At 42.5% G+C, this 18,823-nt stretch overlaps 1 protein-coding gene across 4 annotated transcripts in view; it reads left to right on the top strand.

Annotated features, from left to right (window-relative positions):
* Window positions 1-2,105: 2,105 nt before the first annotated feature.
* The window catches only part of PKIB (cAMP-dependent protein kinase inhibitor beta), a 50,473-nt gene continuing 33,755 nt past the window's right edge, over window positions 2,106-18,823 (top strand). The window contains exon 1 of one of the 4 annotated variants that reach the window (XM_033055926.2): window positions 2,106-2,320. The gene's annotated coding sequence lies outside the window, so the exon portion shown is untranslated. Of the gene's footprint in view, window positions 2,321-2,682; window positions 2,748-2,797; window positions 2,901-3,078; window positions 3,167-18,823 lie in introns of those variants that run through there. The other 3 variants (XM_033055930.2, XM_033055925.2, XM_033055929.2) reach the window with 3 other exon arrangements.

The following is an 18,823-nucleotide window of genomic DNA, read 5'->3' as shown; positions in this document are numbered from 1 at the left end:
TTTCATTAGAAGCTTTTTTTCCCATTAGTCTTTGAGAATCTGAAACTCCCAACAGTATGTCCAGTATAATATAGAGAAAGACAGGTTTGGCATGAATACTATTAAACTACACTACGATTTTTTTCCTAATCCTCCAGATATTTAAGAATATAGAAACTGCACAGGGCTACAACATGAAAAGTTTCTCAGCAAGACTTAAAAATACAAAATCTCTTTCTCAAGTTACATTGATTTTGCTACAAGAAAGGAGAAAATAAAATAAAGAAATAGCAGTTTATCATAAAGAAATGAAAGAGAAACCTAGTTGTGGCTCTAAGTAGGGAAGCTCCCCATTTCTGTCAAGACATGCCCACAGCTGAAAATAAATTGATCCCAGCTGCTTCAAAGCAGCTTTCCACTACTGAACACCACTAAGGTAACTGATTCACTCCTTTGCAGGAAGGATTTTTCTCTCAGTGCCACACTAGGAACACACACATCCCTGAAGAACTCGTCATGGAGTAAATCATCTCACTCATAGCATCAGTGGCTCCTCCAGGCATTTGTGCTGGGTCTGATTCAGAGCAGGTGTCTGAAGTGCTCCCCTCCAAACCCCACACATGAAGTCCCACCTGCACACGGCATATGCCAGCTGCATCAGGAAAGGTGAGAAGCATCTCCTGCTGCCTCAGAACTCCTACCTGCCTCAGCCTGAAGGAATGCACAGGTTGGATTTTCCCCCAGAAGACATAGAGGTGGGCTAGAAGGATGTCAAGGCCTGCACATTGCCAAGCTAAGTGCAGGCCAGGACCTTGGCACTAATACCTGCGTATTCTCCTTAGCTCGTATGTTCTCACACAAACAAAGCCCTGAAGGTGACCAGCACACTGAATTTCACTTTCTGCTGGAAAGAGGAGCTTATGAATGTAAATGTAGTACAAATGCTAGCTTTGTGAGAGAATAACTACAGGATCATTCTTCTGAATAAACCTTCCTTGTAACCTGGAAAAGGGAAGACACCTAGCAGTTATTTTTGTCATTAAGCTAAAAATAGTAATCATAAGAGGATTTCTTGAGAAATCAAACCATCTGCCCAAATAATGAAATAAATGACAAAGCAACTAATCATTAAATGAGATGCAGCAAATTATATTCTAAGAAAAATATTTTAGAGGGAGTATTGGCAGGACTCCAAACTACAGCACTTGTACTTTAAGAGGACATTTGGAAAGATCTAATCAAAATGAAACCAATTCTAAGCCATCACCTGAGTTATTTGGTGTTTAAAGTTCCCATTGTAAATAGGATTACTTTAACAGCATGGCTTAAATACTGTTAAAAATAGATCCTAAGTATTCTAGGTCATGCCAGAAATATGTAAGAAGTAAAACCAAGGGATTTTAGGTTCATGAAAGGCAACCTCATTTTCAAAATGGAATACAATTCTAATCCTCTGTTTCTATTAATTTGTTATCATAAATAAATATGATTAAAAGCTTGACATGGTTTGTAGTGTAAACACTGAAAAAACACAGGTAAGATACCCACCTTTGTCTGCCTTTGTCCAGTTCTCAGAATATAAATGGAAAGTTTCTAGGTATAAATGGAAAACCTCTCTGCAGATTTTCATTTGGCTCTGACTGGATCTAGGGAAACGGCTGCATGAAGTCTCATATGTATATATATATATGTATATATATGTATACACATGTATATATATATATGTATATATATATCTATATGTATGTGTATATATATAGAGAGAGAGAATAGTGTGATTTTCAAAACAGTTTAATGTGATTGCAAAATAGGTAGTCTAGAGTCCTTTTGGTACAATTAAAGAAACAAAAAACTATCTGTAAATCCATGCTATGCTCAAAAGGTCTATATCTTTTAAAAAGCTTTCAAAGCCAGTTTGGTATAATGTGGTAGAATATGCCTGGAGATGTTAATTTTGTTTTCACTGAAACAGTCTTTAAGATAGAGAACTTGGAGATTTCTTCACAGGGTACCATTTTAAGTGGAAAACAGTGGAAAGACAGCTGATTTCAGGCCAAGGTTGGATTTTTCCAAACGCCTGCATGAAAGCGTGTCCCAGAGGCCAGCAGCCTTGACAGAGGCGTGCAGCTGCACCACGGCCTCTCCCTGTGCGACGTAACAAGGCTCGGAGCCAAAAAGGGTCACATATGGCTACATCCAGGTGCCAACTTTTTGTCACACGCCCGCTGCTTGCGTCGGGCAGGAGTGGGAGGATGTCCTGTGTCATTTTGCCGATGCAGTTTGAGGGACTGCGGCCAAAAAAAAGGGGAAGGACGAGGGAGCAAAGTCACCAAGGCTCCAGGTAAGAGCTGTTTTCCCTGTTGTTCTTAGGGCACCGGGACCTGCTCTTCCCCCCGGCATCAGTTTGCAGGGGGACAGCTCCGTGCGCGGTGAGGGACAGGGATCCTGGGCAGGTGCGTCCCTCCGCTCTGGCTGCAGGGGACGGGGGTGTCCCAGCCGGGTCCCCTCTCCCGGCGGCAGCGCCAGCCCGAGCTGTTTTGGGGAATGGTGCCCCACGCCCCCCGCGCTGCTCCCCGCCGGGACGGGCTGCGGGGACGGGCGGGCCGGCGGGGCGGGCACGGCATCCCGGGACGGCATCCCGGCACGGCACCCCGGGACGGCATCCCGGCAATGTGTCCCGGCACGATCCCCCGCCGCCTCCCGCAGCCCCCGGCACGGCCGCGGCTCCCGGCGCAGCGCGATCCGAGGGCAGGGAGCTCCAGCGCCGGGTGAGGGCGGCGGCGGCGGGCGGGGGAAGCCGGGGCCGGGCGGGGTTGGCTGCCGGGGCTGGATCGGCCAGGCTGCCGGCAGGGAACATCCCACAGGAGCGGTGGGGTGGCTCCTGCGCTCACAGAGCGTTCCCGGCGACGCGGAGTGCCCAGGTACCGTGCGCGTCCCTCCCGGCCCGGACACTCCGAGCACCCCGGTCCCCGCCTCGGGCACCGAAGGGAACGGGGAGAAGTTTGGAGCAGAGGGCGGGCGGCCCGGCAGCTCCGGGCGGGGAGCGGTGGAGCTGCTGGGGAGGGTGGTCCCACGAACGCGGTGTCCCGTGCGAGGCGTTCTTCGGGAAGGGTCACGGGTGATGTGCCGGTGCCTCCCTGTCCTGGACGCTTCCGGACTGACCAGGTTTAATGCTTCTTAGCGCCAGGTATTATTAACCTGTGGGGAAAGCGGCTAATCGGTGTCATACATAGGCTGCCTCTCATCGGGAAGGAAACTGAAATACTTTTTCTCCGGCAAAAAAAGCAATCAGAAGTGTGGCAGTTGCGATTTTTAAGGACGTCTCCTTCCTGAAATTATGTTTATGTGGTCAAATTAATCAGTGGTGACAACGCAAAGACTAGAGAGTAATTTACTGTTTAGGAATATTACAACACATGTTTGTAACATAGCCGTTGTGCATGAAGTCCATAATTTAAGCTGCACGGACAAGATGATGAGCAACTAACACGCAGTTTGTGGATACCAAAGATATTCCTAGAAAATCAGCTAAAATACATCATTGACTGTCAACTTTCTGTGTTTGTGAGGAATGTCCTTGTACTGAGATCACGCGCAAGGCAGGAGTTTTTTTTCCTTTCTGATTGCCACAGAATTTTGGCAGTAAGAGAATTGGTTCTTAATCCGGTTATAAATGATACTTCTCAGCATTTGTTGAAGTTATTTGTGGACTCTGCAGAGCAGGCAAGTGTTCTTAGCAGAGAGAAGTAAGAGTATTAAGAATTCCTGAAGCAATAGATAAAATTACTGTCCACCTTTGGGAGCATTGTGGTTAGGATTGGTTAATGTGGAAATACATAGGGCATATTGACTTACACAGTATAACTTCATCGTCTTCTATATCTAGGAACAAAGAATCTTTCTTGAAAAATTTGATCAAAACAGAGGCCTTAAAAACAGCTGAAGGAAAAACAATGACACTTTGTTTACCTTTTCTGACTGAAAAAGTCATGGGGATGAGAATGGTCTGAATTAGAGAGTTTTGTTGTTTTAACCTATAATATTCTCCTTGAAGTTTTGAACTTGAATGCTCATGACATGATGGTTTTGAAATACTACATTGTGGTTCATAGCCAATACTAACATATACAAGTAAGATAATTTGAAACTGTACTATAAATACCCACATAACTTCTAAAAGCACACACTTTAGTGTACTATTAGAGTGAAGGTTTAGTTCTGTACCTTGGTTTTGTAATACACCCTGTTGGAACAGAGACCAGTGTCTTTCTGTTTGTTTTTTTTTTTCTTAATTCGATGTGTCAGTTGAAAGTTGCAAATTAAGGCAAAATAGCATAACACATCAGTATGCTATGAAAATATACATGAACTTCAAAATCATGACAAATTTAAAAAATATTGATGCAAATCATGAAATGCAGAGAGATCGAAAGTCAGTCAGGTCATGTTGTTAATCTGTCTGAAAGCACAAAACTGTTCCTTTGTGTCCATTCACTGATAATCCTGTTAACAAATAATATTTTTCTGTTAGTGTACTGATTAGGGTTTTTAATTAGCCTTTCAGAATGTAACTGCTTCCTTCATTTTCTAAAACATTAAATGTAAAATATGTGAGGATTCATTTGTATAGTTATCTCCACCAGCTCAAGATCATGTGTTCCCCAAACTCCTGCTGGCCTTTTTGCTGTACTTCCTTGATTTCTCCTCCTGATGAAGATGCCTCAGGACCACACTGGATTCTTTGGGCATGGGTTCCTCTTCACTGTGTTTGGAGTGAAAGTGAGGGAAATTGGTGTGTTCTCTCCATTTCTTGATGTTCCAAGAGCCTCCAAGCACTGCAGCATCTCTGTAGAGTGCACCTCATTCTCTCAAAGAGTTTTGTGAGCAGTGGAAGAGTTCAGGATTTTGGATTATTTTTTGCACCTTGTGGCATCCAGACAGGCCACTCAGACCCATGGGATCACCCCCAGCACTGAAAGGGGAGAATTACAAAAGTAAATCCAAGTGATCTTGTCTGGTAGAAGTATTTAGACAGTCAAACATCTGTGTTAGAATAGATTAAGATTCTGGCATTTGCGTTTTTACAAGGGGATCATCCAGATTTTCATTGCAGCCTAAGAGTATGGCTTAGCAGAAATCCTAGAAAGTTAGAAATGGTGATCTGTTTGTGAAAAACTCCCAAATCTGTCTTTCCTCATGTGAAATAATGTCTTCTGTACTTGACTTAAAAATTCTGGTTTTAGAAGCTTTTCCCATTTAAGATTTATGCTTGTTATTTCTTCCCTTCTGCCCTGACTATATTAATTTCAGCCTGGTTTCCTAAGGAGATGAAGCTGAAACAATAATAATGCTGTCTGACTGATAGCTCCTCTCATTGCCTTGGTGTAATTTTTTTACCCTTGGGGATTAATTTCTGCCAATATAAACAGAAGAGCAGAGATTTCAAAGTGATGAAATCTTATAAACTTCAAGACTTCTGGTGACGGGGAGATGAGGGAGATGTGGTTGATGCCCTCACCGAAGGAAGAGCTGTAGCAGGTATTGAGCTTAACAGACATCAGAAAATTTGTGAGGGTGCTTCATAGGATGCTGAGCTTTATAGCTTCTGCTTCTCAAAGCTTGGTGATTGTATTTTTCAATTTCTTTGCTCCGTGGGAGTGCACAGTTGTGGACGCTTTGATCATGCCTTTTGTTCTCCATAGTCCTCTCAAAATAAGCTCAACAGGTCTGAGATGTTTCTGATAATGAGTCATGAATACAGACACACTCATTCCTCAACTTCATAAGCTGATGTGTTGCTTTCCTTGTCCATAATTTAATGCTTCTGATAGAGGGTTGATAGCCAGTGGTACAGTAATTTTCTTTGGTATCTTGACTCAGTGCAAACACTTGATTACTGTGGTCACAATAAAACCTAGCTTCTTCTACAATCAGTTTCTCTCAATTGCTTACAAGTTTTTGATTAGACTTAATTTGCTTCCTACTGCCACTGCTGTTTCTGAATGTCCTCTTCTGCTTTCTCTGCACAGCACGATGCTGTAACTCTCCCCATTTCATGAGAAGGATAATGGAGGAGAAATATGAAAGGTTTTGTGAGTTTATCTAGCAAGACCTTTATGAATATATGTGCTTTTATTGACTTTTAAGTGGTGGTTTTTATTCTGATTATTTGTTCTCTCACACAACTGAGGAGCTGTGTTTACGGGTAATTGCCCATTTTCTCCCTCCTTGTCTTGCCAACATTAATAGCCTCACAATACTTGTCTGTCTCTTCTCTTTCTTTATGTCTCTATAAAATTACTTTGGGTAGGTTTTTTTGAGGTGGTTTGGTTGTGGTTTTTTTGGGGTTTTTAAATTTTGTTTTTCTTTAGAAAGATTTAATAGTGTATTAAGTTGATTTACTAGCTTTTTTCCTATTGTAGAAATTGTATCAACTGGCCTTGCTCTCTGAGTGGACGAATATATGAATGTACATATATAAATGAAATTAAGGCACTCACTAGATAATGTTGATTTCTTTGAAAATATTTTTCTGCATCACTTTGCACAAAGCTCTCCTCTACACCTTTTACAATCATTTATATACATGAAAGCCTTCATTCCCCACTGAAGAAAGGGCACCACCATTCTTGCATAGCAATTACATTTGACTTTATTCTCTCATTTGATATTCACAAGTGGAAGGACGAGGTGCACAGTGATGTCTTTTTCTCTGGGAACAAGCACGAACACTTGTGTCTTGCCCTGCCTCATCCTCTTGCACTTGGACAGAGCCAAGCATCCTTCCCTGCTGCAAGGACCTGGCCTCCTGGCAGCCCCACACAGCTCTCCCTGTGCTCAGGTAGCTGCCACCCCACACCCTGGGCTAGGTGCCTCCCAGCTGGTGTCAGAGACAACTCCCACAGCAGTTTCTCACCACTGGTTGCATCGCTCCCAGAAACGTGGGATGCAGCATCATACGTAGGTGCTACCCAGTCTGCTTCAGTTCCAATCCATCCAAGGGATGGATCTTAAAACCCTGCCAGTGCAAGTGTTTAACTTGTGCTGTGGTGAAAGATTGGGTAGGATGTGCAAACTGGTGCCCTTACCTTGGCAGGGCAGAGAAGGGGAGTGACATCCTGCAGAGAGGGAGTGTGGCCTCTGCCCATAGACCAGGGTGTGGGCTGGGGTGGGCTGGGGGCAGGAGTCCTTCACATGGTTTAGCTGTGGCTGAGGCAGCTCGTGTGATGCAGCCAAAAAAGCCACTGTCAGCAAAGGGAGGTGATGATTTTACCAGGGACAGGTTTGCACTGCACATAGGGAGACAGACCCTGGGCAACCTTTGGCTGTGGAGCTCTGGCCAGATGCACCCAGGCTGAAGCATTTTGACAGGAGGATGTCAGCTGGCTTCCCAGAGCACGAAAAGCACTGAATATACACAGCAGAAGTTTTCTGCATGTCTTTTCTTTGTTATGTGGCACCCATCTTTCCGTGCTGAACCCAGAGGTAGGGACAGTTTCTGTGCTGGGTTGTGCTGCAAGAATGCAGCTCTGAATTAAAAATCTTCCATTTTCTGTGTCCCTAGGAAGACCTTTTTGCTTCTTCTTCTTTTAATCTACAGATTAAGCAGTATTAACTGCATGCATAATAATAGAAAAGCTATCTCTGTTGTCTTTCCCCATCCTGTCCACACATTCCATCCAGCAGAGGAATGGTGAACTGGATTTACAGCACACAGTGATGTTTATGCCTGCAGTTCTGAACACCTGCTGAGGCAGAACAGAAGGAATAATTTATACTGTTTTCCAGCCCCCATGGACAAATGAGTAGCCTTTTATTTTAGCCTTTTTCAATTACCTTTGCAGCCAATTCACAACGTTCTGTTGGAAATCCAGAAGTTTGTCCAAAACCTGGAACTGTGATTAGTAATGCAGTTTTGGAGTTGTTGAAATGCCCTTGGAAGATGTGCACCATTCAACACCACAGAGCTTGGTGTTCTGTCTGTATAAAGTACTGCCCTTTGCTCAGGCTCAATATCCCTTTTAAGTTTTGTTTTACCTACTTTGGAATCTTGTGTCATTTGTATCCTTTAGCTGAGCACCTGACCCACCGATATTTTATATCTTTGTCATTACAAGGTACCTTAGTCTTGCTCAGACAGATGCAGAAGCATTGGCAGCTCTTAAATATTTTATACTAACTGATGAAAGTGCTCTGTGGTATTTCACTGAGTGATGACAAAGAGATTGTCATTGGGGTGATTCTTTACCCTTCCCTGCCTCATCAAAAATAGCTTTAGTTCATGGGCAATACAAGGTATGCTTTGTTCATAAGCAATTTCTACCTACAAAGGTGGATTTTATAGTCCTCAATTAAGGGAGTTTCCATTAAATAGAGTTGCTAAGATTTGTCGTGGAAGTATACACATGGAGACCTTTGTATGTCTCTTCCATCTACTGTGGATGAGGTTCGGTTGGGTAAGAGGGCTAAAGGAAGCAGAAAATGGGAAGATGATGTCTAGAAATTCTGTCTCTAAGTGGACAAGCAGTTCTGAAAATAGTGTTTGAACTAGAATTTTCCCCATAGTATGAAGTAGAAGGATATGGTTTGCCTGAAGTGTGCATGTTTCTCAGGGCTTAGCCAGTTGTGAATAGCATTGTTTGCTTTGGCAGATAACACAAAAAGGTGTTAAGCACTTCATCTTGATTTAAGTCCACAATACAGTGGGAGTGCTGAAGTTTTTCTGCCATTTGTATGAATAGAAATTGTGAGGACTGGCTTTTTAAACTGCTCTGAAAAAAAGGGAAAGCCACTCTGGAATGGAGGAGCAGGGTAGAGGTGTGCAATTCTGATGCCACTTCTTCCTGAGAATGGATGGGATGCTCCTACAGAGACAACTTGTAGACACTGATTTAGCTGTAATCTTGCCTGTAGCAGAGCTGGGCTTGGACACAGGATTGTGGTTCCCTGGACACAGGGAATCAGATGAGGCTGTGGAGTGTGTCAGTGTAGTTCACCTTTCCTGTTTCCTTGCAAAACAGGATGCACTCTCCTCCAGGGACGGAACCATTTTCTAGAGTATCAAAAGCATGATGGTCATGGCTGTGCCAGTTGCTCCATGAGGAAAGGTTAAGGAATGGGCTGGCTCAGGCTGGAAGGAGATGGTTCTGGAGGTGTTGACAGCAGCCCCTGGTACCATGGTGGGGAGGTGGCCAAAAAGCAAGAGCCAAAGACACAGGGCATCAGCTGGACCAAGCCAGATGGTGCACAAGCAAAAGAACCCCAGGAGGCAGAGCTATGGGCAGCTCACAGTGGCTGTGGGCAGTTCCAGCCCCAGGGGAGCACAGCCATGATCAGCCTCTTCTGACCTTGGAGCTGGGCTGGAGCAGGGAATCCTGAGTCCTGTCCTGCCTGAGTCGTCCTGTGACCCTGTCATTCCAGCTCAAAGCTGAGCCTCTGAAAAGTTGCTGTGAAGCCTTTGTTAACCATCTATGCATGCAAAACATAACAGGGAAGAGGAACCTTATTTAAGAGACTGAAAGAAGGCCAGTTGACAGTACCTTTAGTAAGAAATAACAAACAGATGCTAACAACAGCATAGTGGTTTGCAGTCCCTGCCTAAAAATTTCTTGCTAATACAGTCTGCCTTAGATATGGTTAACTTCAGTGTTGTAAACCAATTTCTAAGTGTACTACATGTGATCTGTTTTAGGCTTCAAGTCTAATTCAGTCTGCTGCAGCTTTTGTTCACTTAAGAAGAGCTTTCTTCAAGGCACAATACAGTATAATAAAAATGCGAGGACTTCTGCAAACATCTTTTGCTAAAGCTTTAATGTGATAGTTATGTTCTGTGTTCAGAAATGAAACATTGAGCCTACTGCTTTCTTGGAAGTAGGCATCATCTGCAGTGGCGTGACTTTGATGTTTTAAAAAAAGGTCCCTAAGTGAGGATGGGGTTCTTCTAATGTGTCTCACTTGTTTTTCTTCTTGTAAAGGTCAGGTATTAGAAACACTGTTGTTACCACCTTTCTGATATTTTCTCTAAATTTCTTCTCAGATGAGCTGGATTGCAGTGAAACCTCTTGGTAACAAAGCCTCCAGAGAAGACAGCCACTGACTAGTCTATTATTAAGACTGTGAGTTGCTTCTGTTTAACAAAAAACAAAAAAAAAAAACCAAAGAAAAAAAACAACTAAAGAACCATGCCAAAAAGCAAACTACAAGCAATTGCTTCTGCAATAGATAGTTTCATTTAAGCAAACATTAAGCAAAAAGCTCCTCTCCATGTTGTCAAAGCTGTTTCATAAGCAGTGATTGAACATGTGTTCCCTGAGTAACATAAAAGAGTTGGCATTAAGAAGCCAGTGGTGCTTTCAACCACTTCCCTTCTCTTCCCCATCATTACTCAGAAACTGTCACTAAAAGTGCTTGCTGTTTACCTCGGAAAGCTTAAAAAAGATGAAAAAGATGAGTGTGTGAGGGTTGGAGGAATATTTGTTTTCTTTCCCCTTGAACTTGCATTTGTTTGCTGGAAGAGCTAGAATTGTGGAAGGAATTCAATTGAATAAAAATAACTCTCAGCCAATTTCTAATGGAAACAACCTATTATTGATGTGATTGGAAGGTCTCCACTTGAACATAGAAGGTGTTTATCATAAGGCATGATGCTTTTGGGAAAAAGCATCACTGAAAAGGCAATGCTGGCTTTTTCTGTTCTGAGTTGGTAGTTTTATTATTTACAGTTTGAAGAGAGAGTACATGCTGTCCACGCAGTTCCTTTTATCAAAGAGTAACTCACTTTTATGTTCCTTCTTTCCTTCTGGATTCTCATTAGTTTCAGGTAGCTGGAAGTAACACTCCAAAGTAAAACAGGATAAATTGGATGGTATGTTTCTCAAACAGATTTCCCAAGAGACTCAGTGTGTTCTGTTCCAGCAAGTTTTAAAGCTTAAAAAAAAAAAATTAAGATTATTGTGATACTAATATTATGATACTAATACATTTAGCTTTACTGAGTATTAAAATAATTCCAAATGGAAACTTACTTGCTGTAATCCCATGTAAGAAGTGACAATTTCTTGGTTTGAGTCAACTATAATAATTCACACATCTTAGCATGGAAATTGAATATTGTTACAGAAACTTAGCTGTCTTGAAGGGATGTAATGAGACATTCAGCTCTATATTCATTGTGTTAATTAAGTGACTGGTTAACAATCCAGCCTTTGAAGAGAGTTAAATTTTGGCGTGTTGGTAGTCTACAGAACACAGAAGAAAGCTGAACAAATTTATACAACTGATCAATTTTTGATCCTCATGGAGTGATATCTGCCTCATGATTCTGGCAACCAAAAAGTGAATTAAAACTTTGCACCTTAATGATTTTAAAAGTTGCATGTTCTTTAGATTTTTGTAAAACCTAGAACTTGAAGTTCTATTGCTTAAAGTTAAATAAATGCTCTGGAACAACAGGAAGATGAGATTTAGAGATGCACATTTTATTTTTTTAAATGAAGCTTTTTATGGCTTAATGGCTTTAGTCCTTACTATAAATATTTTAACAATGCGGTTTTTTCTAGGCATATATTTTGAGAGGGAATGGTTTTTGGTTTTTTTTGGTTTTTTTGGTTTTTTTTTTTAATCTGTATCTTGGCCTCATTTCTGTACCTTTTCAGAATCCAGGAAAAAGCATGTAAGATTAGAGGTGAATCAAAGCAAATTTTAAAAAGGACAATTTTAATTTGAATGGCTCAGTACCTCCCCACCCCCACTCTCACCTCCCCTCCCAGTGCTGTTCCATTTTATTAAAGCCACCAAAAAGCTGGGATGTCCAGCCAAGGCCTTTCTGAATGGGTGCCTTTCAGTGCAGGACTGAGTGCATTTGTTGCTGCTCTATTCCTGGATGAGAACTGGAGAGCAGAGATAAAAGCCGCAGTGCTGTCTCTGGGGCAAAGGATGTCTCCCGTAATCCCAGTTTCCTTGCTCAGACTTTCCAGCATCAGTATTTCATGGAGGAAGAGAAGCGAGGCTGACAGCCCAAGCTGCCATCTGACTGGAGTCACATTTGATGTAGGGATGGCAGCAGATCCCTTGGCTGTGTCTGTGACAGGGGAGGCGGTCCAGCCTTCAGGCTTGGAAAAGCAGGAGCCCCTCAAAGGTGAGACGTAATTACCGCTTGAAGTTAGGCTGCTCCCAAAGTGGGGGTATTTGTTCAGATGTCTTACCAGGAGCTGGCAGGGGGATCTGGCTCCACGCCTCCTGTGCCAGTCTGAACTGCTCCAGCAAGACAGCAGGCCCAGTCTATTTATACAGCTGAACAAAAGAGGTGCAGGATAAGACCTCGTTCTGATTTTGGGGTAAAGGCCTGGACAGCAGAACACATAGAGACATGTTCTTTTGTTAGAATGTGACTTTTTAAGGCTCCATCTCCTAAGAGAGAGTGTAGCATCCAAAGCATGAGGATAGATGGCTCATCACTAAATGGGATGTGATGAGGGGGAAGATGCTCAGCCTCAGGCAGCGTGGGAGCTAAAAACAGCTCGGTGGTGTTGTGAGCTGTGTCTGCACAGTGCCAGCACAGCCAGTGCTGAACCTGGGACAGGCTGGAGATGTTCTGGAAATGTTCAGAGGAGCGAAATCCTTGGGGGGAAAAGCCTTGAAACTGAGGAAGGAATATTATGGCATGTTCGTGTCTGGTATCAGTATGGGAGTTTCAAAGATTGCTAAGAAAATAAGCATATGGACTGTATAGAAGTCATGTAAGCTTATTTTGGGTGAGGAATAGACACGATGCTGTTCTCCTTTTCACATCTCTTCAGAAAGTATGTTGGCAAGTTTTCTGTAGATTTGTGTCTCTGAATTTGGAGGGGGAGGATGAAGAAAGCAGGGAAGCTGAGGTGAGGAGGAAGGGAAGCTGAGAAGAGAGCGCTGCTGGGATATGACAGTTTAGCACCAGTTTGTTTGCAAGTGGAAGATACAGAGGAGCTGCAGTGATGTGTTATATTGTTAATTATGTTTCAGTGTAGCTCTGGAGTTGTAGATCCTAGAGGTGCCAATCTGAACAAATATGGCGTTCAGAATTTGCTGGTGAGCTGTAACATCTGAAGTGATACTTCTCTAGATAAAAATAGAGCTTAACTGTGCTAAACATCAACAAACACTTATTACAACTCCAATTTGAATGCTTAAACTGTGAACAAAACACCAGGAAACATTCTCTAATAATTCTATGGCATCTGCTTTCTGGAGGAAATTGTGCCCTCACTTTCTAAATTAGAGGAACAAAAAAATCAGTTTGGTTTTTTTTTTCTCAGGTCATGTGGCACTTGGTAATAAGTCACTGTTAAAAAGCTTATGAACTGTCTGTTTCTCATCTTGGGTGTTGAGTTTATAGGATGTTTACTTGGAAGCCACCAGTGGGAGAGAAGGGCAGAGCTGAGGTGACAGAGCAAGGAGCGCTCATGGAACAAGGTCTGTGGCACATGCAAAGGGATTGAGAACCCCTGTCTGTACACAATGAGCATCAATATTACTGAGCAGAGGAGTGAGATAAAAGGTCAGGATGGTTTTGTTTTGTAACCAAAAGGGCAGGATGTCTATTGAGGAGAATGGTGACTGACTAAATTAATGTACTTTGGCAGCAGCAGTTGTGCCCAGGTATTGTCTCATCTTTTTGGGGCTGTGGCATGGTGTTCCAATGCAGGTTACTTTTCTTCTTCAAGGTAGAGGATACTTTAAATGCTATTTTAAATCTTGGGCAGCTCCATCCTCCATTAAAAAATAAATGGATTCTGTAAAAATAGCAAGGCTGGAATATCTCCTTTGGTCATAAATTTCCCATAGGAAAACTGATCTGTATTCAACAATTTAATGCTGAGGTTGGTACTGATGCTTGGGTTTAATAGGGTTTATTAAAGTATCTTCATTATTTGAAAGAATAAAATGGTTCTGGTTATTTTGCACCACATAAGCAACACTGTTGTGGTCTGGTAAAGACTGTCTTATCTTTATCTCCACAATTCAGGAAGAGCTGGGATGTTGCAGTGTACTGGTGGAACTGTACTGGTAATCGAACACAAATATCTGTAGGAAAGGTCATTTTAGTTATCAGATACTTATGCCTTTTTCCCATCCACCAGCTTGCTGTTTTAATGGCTCTGGGGTAGCACAGATTTGTGACTAATCCTTGCTTTGAATCAGCAGTGCCTACTGAGATAATGCAGGAATTGTTCAGAACTTTAGAGGGATGGATGGCTCAGAATTTAAAAACAAACAAGGATATAAACATCACTGGCTTTGGCCTCACATCTCCACTTGGCTTGGTGGATTTGTGGTCATTTGAGGCCACAATTTCTGCTCACTGTCAGCCTTTACTTCAGCCTGATGATGAGCCACATCTTGCCATCAGAGCTGTTTTGTGCCCCAGTCTGGGCTCTGGCACCTGAAAGATCCCCTCCACTGTTTGGTTTGGTGACATGGATGGTTGTGGGGCATTCTGCATTGGAAGTGTTCTTCTGTAGATGGAGGCCATCCTTCCTCTGGCCATCTTTGAGATAGGAGCAGGTTTTCTTATAAATCTCCAGCTTGTCCCTGCTAAAATGGGAAAACATTACCTTCTGAGCTGTAAGATGAAACCTTCAAAGCACAGAACTGACAGCAGTGTCACCGGGGAGGCTTCTTGAAAGACTGAGCAGCTCATGTCTTCTAGTGAGGCAAATGAGTGATGTGGCCTAGATTTAGCTCTGCCTACCATGTGATAATAGAAATTCATTGTGAAATGTTTATGATCACAGAAACATGTACTGACATGCTGCACAAAGCAAGGGTTCTGCCACTGCACAGACCGGGCAATGTTCTTTCACTCAATTTGTTTTTCCCTACAGCCCCTGACTCCAGGTCCATTCAACTATTTCAGGTCACTTTGTAAGCAATCTGAAACCACACTCTACTAAATATGGCTTTCCTGGGTATGTAGGTTCAGCACATTTGCTTGTAGCGTGAAATCTCAGAAAGGCTATTAGTAAATCCTGACTTTGATTTTTCTTTTTATAGTCGTTTGCAATTTCAGATAAAATTGCCACTTGCACTGGTAAAGGACTTAGTGTGAACTTGCAGCTCACTCTCTTTTGACTAGGTTATTTCATGTGTGCCAGTTCGTGGTATCTCATACCTGTTTTTCAGCTTCCAGCACTGTAGGTCAAAGATGAAAATTTCAGGAGAGTAGTTTATTTGTAGAAGTTGCTTCCTTTTTCTTCACGTAGATACAATTTTCATATAAATAGCAAATATTTTGACAGTCAGCTCCCAGATGTGATCCAAGCGCACATCTCTAAAGAGTCAAGTATTAGCTCATGAAACTCAGTGGCCATAAAACCTGAGATGATGGTGTAGGACTGGTTAACTGATAGATCCTAAGAGCATGTGGTAGGAAGAGGGTTAGGCACAAACCCCTGATTGATGGTGTTTGGGGCAGAGCAGCTTTTGTGCTACTAACAGACATGATAGTTCTGATAAATACCTGGTGTCTCCTCTCCTTTGTGCTACCCCGAGGGTTCTCTGGAGAAGCAAAACATTACTAAGGACAAAGAGAGAAAACTCAGAGCATTTTATGATAATTTGATTATAGAACCTAGACATCCTTCCGTGGGAATGGACATGCTTGAATTTCTATGCATTAATATTTTTATGATATTGAATAAAACTCTGAAAGGAACTTGGCTGAATTGCGGCCCCATGCCATGTGTGTCTTTCTTTCTGTGAGATGTATCCTGCCCTATTTCTCTTTCAAGTGGGTTCTATGCATTTGTTTGGAAGCAGTGTGTCCTTAGAAGAACTGTTTAACAGCTCTTGAAAGAACAATTTCCTGCCTCACAGGGTATTTTAGCCAGCTTAGACCCACAACCTGAGGAATGGACCACTCAGGACTTGAAGGATAGAGTTTTGTGTTGGTACCTCTCTGCCTTGTGGAAGTTGAAGGTAAATTAGGGTGAATTTGGCTTCCAGTATATATCAGAACATTTGTCACAAATCATGCCTGGCTACTGTAGCCTCTCAGATGGATCTCTGCAGCACAGTGGTACACTGGCCCTGCAATTTTTTTTTTTTTGATATGTACTCCACACATAACAAGGGCAAATAAAAAAATCTATAGATCTGCCTGCTTGTCACTGTGAAGCTGCATGGTTAATTGATATGTGGCCTGACCTTATGCTTATATAGAGCATTGACATGTGAACTGTTCAGAATAAGCCTAAGTGCATTCATTCTTTTCCTCAGTATAGGTGAAGGGAAGAATTCACTCCTGGAATGAACAGAGGGAGCATTGTTGCTGTGCATGCCTGACAGAGAGACAGACTAGGAAAAATACCTGGTGAATTAATATCAGAATTATGTTACTCCTTGGCTGCTAAAAGCTGCACAGGTCGTCTCACATCATTTCAGTGGTGTACATGTACAGAGAGAAGAGCAAGAACACCACCACATTGCCTGAGGTTTGGTGTCACAGCACACTTGAGTCTGGAGGTGCCCTTCAGTTCTCATCCACGTGATACCCCGTGTGCCAAGGCTTTTTTCCATTGTTTTATTTCAGGTTTGATCTCTGCGACACCAGACGTGGAATATCACATGGTCAGTCACAGCCTGTTAGGGCAAAAGAAGAATGGGCAAATGCAGTTACAGAGGCTGTCTGATGGATACCCTTGTGCTGACAGACACGGGTGCTCTTGTGCAGGACACTGCCTGGGGACAAGGCAGGAGAAGGTGCAGTGAAAATGTGACCTGAAATTAGAGAGGGCAGCAGTGTTTGAAGACATTTCTCTTGAGGCTTTTCATCCAAGCTTCAGGCTTATCATTCTGCCATTAATTTTTCAGTTATTCATCTTGCTGTTGTTATTTTCTACATGCAGATATAAATACCATGTTTTCGTGACGTATAAAATTGCATTCCCCTAGTGACAGCAGCAAGGAATCTTGCAGGGAGGATTGCAAAGCACTTGTAAAAATCCTGTTTATTGAATGAAGCTATAATGAAGTATGCAGAGGTTAGGGTTGGGGTTTAATGATTCCTGTTTTTCTTCTCCTGCTCTTTGCAGAGATGATGTTGTTCCAAGTGGGGCTGAAACGTGCAGTCCTAACCTTCATGGAACCCCTGGACTCCAGCTGTGTCTGGCCTGCACAGTGCAAGAATAAACACTGAAGAAAGCCCTTTTCCACTTCTGCTGCCCCTCTGCATCTCTTTAGGGATCAGATATGATTCATTGTCTTCCCTGGGACCACCGTCCCCTCACATCCAAATGACATTCAGCCCTTGGACAACCCTGCTGTGAGAGCAGATTGCTTTAGTTAAACATTGGCAAGTGACCACATCCTGCAGCTGGGGGTCTGTCTGGGCTTCTGACCCCTTTTCCTTCTTGTCAGAGGTTTTAAAGAGGGATTTAGTTTTGGAACTGCTGACTTCAGCTCTCACATCTATGCTGATGGCTTTATTAATGGCAGAGACATCACATAAACTGTCATCTCCTGCTCTTGACTGCCCAATGTCAGAGTTGTCTCTGGAGACATCTCTGTAGACAGGAAAACAGATGTTGATTCTTTGGGGCATTTGACTTTTAAATTTCCATATCATCACCTTACTTTTAAGGGCACTGTTACAGGGTTTGGTTACTTGTGTTGGTGCCCTTTCAGAAGGACACCCTGCAGCACTGCAGGGCTGCCTCTGCAGCCACCAGCCCAGAGTTGCTGGGCTTACAGGGTGGTCAGCATGGAAAAAACTGTGTGATCATCTCTTTGTGCACCATGAAACTTTCCATTTTACCATTCAAGCAGAGTTTAGCCCAAGTGCAAGGGTAACACAATCTTAGATTCTTTTCTGATTGAGCTCTTTCAGTCCTTAGAGTGCCTCTTCATTGTCTAATGCTTCTTTGAAATAAAGAAAAAAAAAAGCACCTAAACTGACTGAACAGTTAAGAAGATCCTTTCCCATTTCCATCAGAAAGCTGATGTTTTATTAGCACAGAATACCCTTGTAATTTTCCGATTTCAGATTCTGCTTTCTATCTCTCCAAAATCAGCAGACACAGTAGAGAGTAGAGTATTCTCTCCCTCTTGCCATAGGAGGGAATAGTCCTTCCCCTCTGCAGGAGATTGTTGTGGGGCTAGTTGGAGGTTATCTCACACACCAGCTTCTGGAAGTTGAAATCAAAACTGAAAATATTTTTTGTAGTTTTCTCTTTGTTAGAAACTAGATGTTCTGCCTTGTGACAGAAAGGAATGGGTTTTACTTAAACCAATATTTAAGAATGACTTGGACTTCTTTTTGGTATGGAAAGGAAGTTTTTCTTTTTCTTAGAACTGACATAATGGGGATTTCTTTTGGGGAGTTTGTTTTTCTTCCTATACTTTTGTCCAGAGCAGTTGGGAGCAGTTGAGGGGGTTGTTATCAAATCTAGTGTGTTGCTGAGAGAGGTCAAAAATAAGGGGAAAGACTATGAACACATGAAGGTGCTTCCCACTGTAAAGTCTCCTTGTGTCCTGTGCTTGGCAACTCATGGGTTACTTGAGTGAAACATAGTAGTTTTGTGTTTAATAGCTTTTGATAGATTTTGCTTCCATCAGTTTTTTTATGACATCCTCAACATTCTCTATTACCTCCTGAACCTCTCACTCAGGTCTTTATATTGAACAGTTTTCAAATCCAGGGTAGATTTGCCACAGACATCAAGAAATTGCTCCTTGAAACCACCTTCATGACATCAAGCAGATTCTGTCTTGGAAACAATTTATATTTGTTGCTTCTTAATTCTGTGAATATTTGAAATACTAAGCAAACCATAAATCTGTGGAGGTGTGTGAATTTGCAGAGTGTTGG

The sequence above is a fragment of the Catharus ustulatus genome, chromosome 3 (genome assembly GCF_009819885.2).
Source record: "Catharus ustulatus isolate bCatUst1 chromosome 3, bCatUst1.pri.v2, whole genome shotgun sequence".
Taxonomy (NCBI): domain Eukaryota; kingdom Metazoa; phylum Chordata; class Aves; order Passeriformes; family Turdidae; genus Catharus; species Catharus ustulatus.
This window is presented reverse-complemented; position numbering and strand designations above follow the sequence as displayed.